Source organism: Papaver somniferum, chromosome 2, assembly GCF_003573695.1.
Source record: "Papaver somniferum cultivar HN1 chromosome 2, ASM357369v1, whole genome shotgun sequence".
In the NCBI taxonomy this organism is placed as follows: domain Eukaryota; kingdom Viridiplantae; phylum Streptophyta; class Magnoliopsida; order Ranunculales; family Papaveraceae; genus Papaver; species Papaver somniferum.
This window is the reverse complement of record NC_039359.1, coordinates 76300788-76307014: the sequence shown is the minus strand read 5'-3', so window position 1 is coordinate 76307014 and position 6227 is coordinate 76300788. Positions and strand designations below refer to the sequence as shown.

Below are 6227 nucleotides of genomic sequence, written 5' to 3'. Positions count from 1 at the left end.
TGTATGGGGTTTCACTTATTTCTGAAAGATCAAACAAAGTTTTTTATCTTAAGATCAGGATTGTGAAGATCGACTACAACTGAACAGAAGCCAATTTTCTTTCAACAGTAGGAGCTGGTATAGGCCTAGATCTGAATCCAAATCCTCGATTTGTTTGTCGTTTAATAGGCATCGATTGCTATCTAGACGATTCCGAAAATTGGAGTCTTACTCCATTGTAAAGAAGAAGCCTAAGAGTAACGGCTGGAGATTTATTTTCGCATTAATTTGGAGTGTAATGCAAAGAGTAACGGTATTGATGTTTAATGGTAAGAATAATACGGGAGAGATTAAGGCGGTGCAATGTAAGAAAACCTGTTGCAAATCTCAACCGTCCTCGATGTGTCAAAATGTAGACCATAGTCAAAGGGAAAAACACAGTAATGGCCTCCTCTGGACAGTGCAAAATGTAGATCTCCGTATGGGTTTATCTAGACCATTCTTTATATCACACAAATATAATTAGCGGTCGATATAGAAAAACACCATTGTTTCTTATAATATAGATTTTTTTCAGTCCATCTTAACTCCTTCAGTCAATCCCACCAATGACGTGGTAAAGACTTTCTCCATTTTTAGTTTTCTCTCTCTTCTCCCACACGTATTATGTTATTTTAATTTATGGCATTCTGATGGGCTTCACAAATATCTTTAGTATACAATAAATATGCCCTTCTCGATCTAAAGTCCGTCAAGGATCCGCCAACGGTTCTTGTTCTTTCCATCTTTACCCTTCTTCTCTTTAAGTATCGGGGCGTATGCTTTTTATTTCCACTACTTGGTATTTTCATTTGACTGCCATCATCTCCATCCATCTCAGTCGAAACTAATCGAACTCATCACCAATTTTATCGCTCCCACCACCGCGATATTTATTGCCACCACCGCGATCAGCAACACCACCTCCGCCTCTACTATTAGCATATTTACCATGTGTTTTGTGTTCGTTTTTTAACCTATTTCAATTTGTTATTGATTGTTCTTAATCTTCAAAACCAAATTGACAGATTCATTTGATTTTTTTTTGTTTTCAATTTGGTAATTTTCAACAATCAAAATCCAATTTCTCTTCTTCTAGTCATCACAAACATTGAATGAATACAGAGATTCAACAAAAATTTGTGTGTTGTTCTTTTGATTTTTAGATCAATTTTGGGGATTTTTCTTAGGTTTTGATTTTGTTTTAGATCGAAATAAGAAGAAGAAAGGATTGCATCTCATGCAGATGTTGATCATCAGATCGAACATTTAATTGGATTTTGTTATTTGTTACACAAGACAAATTTGTATTTAGTCAGTATACTATTTATCAAACCTCTGATTTCACTAGTGATAATGGTGGTGCTGGTGGCGGCGTTGGTGGAGGAGGATATCCACTATACATTTTGCCAAGTTGTTGTTGTTAATGATGATATAGGTGATGGTCGTGGCGGTGGTGGAGGAGGAAATCAAATCTCTTTTTTTTAGATGATGATAGTGGTGGTGGTGGTGGTGGTGGTGGAGGAGGAGGAGGATATCAGATCCACGTTTCTCACTCAAAATCTAAACCTAAGAAGAATTTTAACGTAAGGAATCCTAATTATACCGATAACAATTTCAACAAGGTCTCTCCTCCCAACACAATAAGTAATCTCTTTTTCTGAAAAAAAATTCTAACTTTAGGATTTGAATTTAATCAATAGTTCAATCTTCTGAAAATTACTTGAAATTGCTGAAATCAAAAGGATTGCAGGATTGTTGGCTCATCCTTGATGGGAAGGTACGTATCCATTCTTCGAAATATATATCTTTGAGTTCTCGTTTTCATTTTCATGGGTTTGAATTGATTCGTTCTTTAGATAACATACAATTTAGAATTCGGATTTATATGATGCCAATCATGTACCTGCAGATAAAACTTCTTGGGTAGTCACTTTATGTAAGCTGCTGTTTTCGTATATAAAAGAAAAATATCATCATATGAGTGGTTGAAGAACAGATCAATTAAGGATTACAAGTATATCAATCTGGTGAGCACTGAGTACTAATTAATTGATTATTATTTCTTTATACATCATTTAATTTTTTTAAGCACTTGGGATTATCAACCCACCTTGTTGTATTTTGTTATCTGTTACACAAGACAAGAGGCGACAGACATGTCCAGATGTTGTTTTTACTGATCTTGTTTGTTGGGACCAGGTTTACAATGTGACAAACTACTTAGATGATCATCCTCGTGGTGACAATGTTCTTGTTAATGCAACATGCATCATTTCTTAGTCCAATCTTAACATGTTCCTTCAATGAGAATAAGGTAATGTGAACCATACGAGTGTAAAGACCTTGAATGATGACTTTTGGATAAATGCAAGAGAAATAATGGAGACTATTTGATTGGAGAGAATTAATGTAGACCTATTTGATTGAAATAAATTATTTTAAATTGCTGAAAAGTTTTGGTTGATATATGTGTTGTTGGTAGTAATGGCGGTGCTGGACTGGCGGTAATAGTGGTGTTGTTGGAGTCGGAGTTGGTGGTTTGCTATTGGTATTGGTGGTGAAGAGAGAAGGTGGCTTGCTGTTGGTATGTTTAACCGTCTATTGACACAATTCTCTTGGAATTATCATGAATTCAGTAGTCCATATAGTTGATACAAATAATTGGGTATTTGTTATTTGAAATTGTGAATCGTGAACTCGTGTTGTTGTTCGGTTCTTATTTGTTTGCAACAAACATTGTTAGGTTCTTATTTGTTCTTATATTGTGCTGTGTTTGGTCTTATATCTTCTTCTATTTCAAATTTCTTTGTGTGATTTATGTAAAGTGGTTTTTGGCAGGGTTGAGGTGTATTAGACGAACTTGTGGTGTAATGGTAACACACCTGGCTCCACGTCAGAAGATGCATGTTCGAATCACGTCAGGTTTACTAATTTTAGTACATCAATTTTATGGATCAACTTTGATTGTTGACGCCAGATTTTGGGATCAATTTTGGTTGTTGACCCATTCACTGGGATCAACTTCCATTGTTGACCCCAGTGAATGGGATCACCTCCATTGTTGACCCAAAAAAGTTGGAGTATTTTTCACTTATTGTATCAACAAAAGAAATCAATCAACTTTGGTTGTTGACACCATATTATGATGTTAAATTCGGTTGTTGAGGCCATATTTTTTTATATTTATTTATTTTATTTTTGATTTTTTTCTTTGAGGATCAACTTCGGTTGTTGACACCAGATTTTGGATCAATTTCGGTTGTTGATGCCATATTGTTTTGTTATGAGCTTTTGATTTTTGTTTTTGGGGATCAACTTCGGTTGTTGACACCAGATTTTGGGATTAACTTCGGTTTGTTGACGCCATATTATTATCTATTTATCATTTTTTTGGTTTTTGTTTTGGAGGTCAACTACAGTTGTTGACACCGGATTTTGGGATCAATTTCGGTTGTTGGCACCATATTACCTTTTCACGATCTTTTTTTTTTTATTTTTGTTTTAGGATCAACTTCAGTTGTTGACACCAGATTCCGGGGTCAACTTTGGTTGTTGACATTATATATTTTTTTTTCTTTTTTCTTTTCTGATTTTTGTTTTCGGGGATCAACTTAGATTGTTGACGCCACTGGCGGCGTGGCGGTGGCGGCGGGTGACGGGCGGTGGTGGCGTTGGTGTTCCGGTGGTGGGGTACTAGTGGTGGTGGCGGTTGGTAAGTGGTGGTGGAATGATAGTTGAATATTGGTGGTGATGATGGGATATTTGGTGGTGCTAGTGGTGGTGGTAGCGGTGAAATGGTAGATACAAATTTTTGTTGTATATTAAAATAAACAAATATATTATATGAGTGAGGGTATTAAGGTAATCTAATTTTTAATGGATAAGGTTTTTAAATGTATATTTATTTTTGTATAAGGGTATATTTGTTTGGTGTCAAAATAAAGGTATTTAATAAATTTACCCTTTTAATTTTAGCTATTATCTATTTTTCTATTTTCTAAAATAAACATGAGAGTTTTCTGTTATTGTTTTGATTAGAGGTGGCAGTTAGGGTCCGAACCCGCGGGTCAACCTAACCCGACCCGCTTCAGCCCTCTGACTAAACAAGCCGGGTTAAGGTTAACGTTTTCAGAACCCACCTAACCAGCGGGTTAACCCGCCAAACCCGCCAGATTTCACCTGTTCCCCTGGATTTGTGAATTTTCGGTGTTCAAGGAAGAATTTTCAACTGATTTCCATCAAAACCCATTTAATAACTATCAACATTATCAAGTTTTATCTCCATAATTTTTGGTACCCATTTAATCTAAAATTTTAGATCCAAAACTACCAAAATCTAAAATAATTATAGATCTAACCTTTGAAATTCCACGGTTCCAAATCAAACAGATAACGATTAAATTATTCAGCCATAAATCATCATATTTTCACATATAAGAACACCCATATCAATAGACATAGGAAATATCAAATCCCTGTGTGAATACCCTTAATTTGGTATCACAACCAAATGAAAGAAACGATATATCAACAGATAGAATGAGATATAAACATAAAATCATTGCAAAATTAAGTGCAGTAAAGTAAAATAGAACACAATAATATACGTGGTTCGACAGAATGTCTACATCCACGGGTAAAAGAGAGTTAAGGTTTTCATTAATCCTTGCTCAGTTCCAACGGGACTTCATTACAAAAGAGGGAAGTGCAGAGAGTTTTTAGGTCGAGAGAGAAGAGAAGAAGTCCCCTTTTTTCAGACCTAATCGTCAGGCTTTTAAGGGGAAAATATATTCCGCCAAATGACATGTTTATCCTTAGCTTAATAATGAAGCAGACTTGCAAATGATTCGGTGTGTGCTGTTGTACAATTATATCCAGTTGCGGCTTCTGATTGTCCTCCACGTGTCAATACAGATTATAGTGTATACAATTTGCCCCTTTTCTTGAGGGTTGTTGGTGAACAATCCTTGAGAAAAATCACTTCCACCTTGTTTGTCATTGCATCGGTTGTTGTTTCCTTTAGATGCCCCCTTGTCGAAAGGTTTTTGCGCTCTTCGTGGAAGAACTTCGGTAAAGAATATATTACGACAAAGTATTAATACTTGCCCCTATTCTTTACCGGAATTCAGAAACATCTCTTGCTTATCCTTGCTCCCCATTGAGGATTTCATGCCCCATTCTGAGTTATTTATCCTTCATCGTTCAATGCTTGTTTTCCTATTGGCAACGTGGAATCCATCTGTACGAATGGTCTTCGTTGGAGCACTTGGAAATTTTACGTTTCTTGGCTTGTTCTTTGTTGGCATCGAGTTGATAACACTCCATAACGTTAGCTTAGCTGTAGCAGCATTCAACAACCGTAATACAGGCAGTGGCATCGTCTCTTCCGTATAGCAATGTCGGCGGTATGTATACCATAGTGAAAACACGTCAGCAGTAATGCCGCGTTCAGACCAACAGCTCGCACGTCCACCTTTCCATGAGAATTTTTACAACGAGGACCTCAGCGGATACAAGGCAATGGTGATGCTTCGTTCATGAAGAAGCACGGATAATGGATATAGGTAATCGAAGTGACAATGATTAATAAAAGTATGATAGGAATAAAGAATTCCGCCGTAGGTACTCTTCGGCAAGAAGCATGAAGTCTAGAAAGTAATATTTATCGATTCTTGTGGTATACAAGTATGAAGCTTGACCACTAATGAGCATAAAATATGCTCAATAAGGAATATGAAGTATAAGAGAGAGATACCACTCTCTTCCGTTAACAAGAAGTAATAAGAAGTAACTCCTGGTGGAGCAGCAACGGTAGCGTGTACAGCAGCATCATGAGTTATTCGCAACCGGTCCTCGGTTCGACCGTCTTCGGTATCAAAGTAGGCGAAAGTTCTTGGCCGACCTGAGTGATCTTCGTTACCCAACTCGAAAGTACTTCATAGCATCAGTTGCGCAGCAGCAAGGCACATCGTCAGTAATACGTGTAACAACAACAAGTGTCATATTCGTTCTTCGGACCATCTTCGCGATATCAATCTTGTATATAGCTTTGGGTAGGCAGCATAGTCACCATGAGGTTTTCCGCAACACTCCAGCGTTGCTTTATGAACCGCAAGAGGTTCTTTGCTCCCCAAGCTTTACTGCCTATGTCGTCGTCATATGACTTGGTGTCGTTGTCTTCGCTTTGTACCATTGTTGGTTTTTTG

At 37.0% G+C, this 6227-nt stretch overlaps 1 long non-coding RNA gene across 2 annotated transcripts; it reads left to right on the top strand.

Annotated features, from left to right (window-relative positions):
- The first annotated feature begins 804 nt into the window (after nucleotides 1-804).
- LOC113348084 lies at nucleotides 805-3902 on the top strand. 2 transcript variants are annotated; one of them, XR_003359461.1, is made up of 5 exons: nucleotides 805-1798; nucleotides 1931-2048; nucleotides 2221-2335; nucleotides 2504-2605; nucleotides 2860-3902. It is a non-coding gene; the product is annotated as an uncharacterized LOC113348084 (long non-coding RNA). The 2 variants fall into 2 exon arrangements; XR_003359460.1 differs by lacking the exon at nucleotides 2221-2335 and having other exon boundaries at nucleotides 807-1798.
- The last annotated feature ends 2325 nt before the right edge of the window (nucleotides 3903-6227 follow it).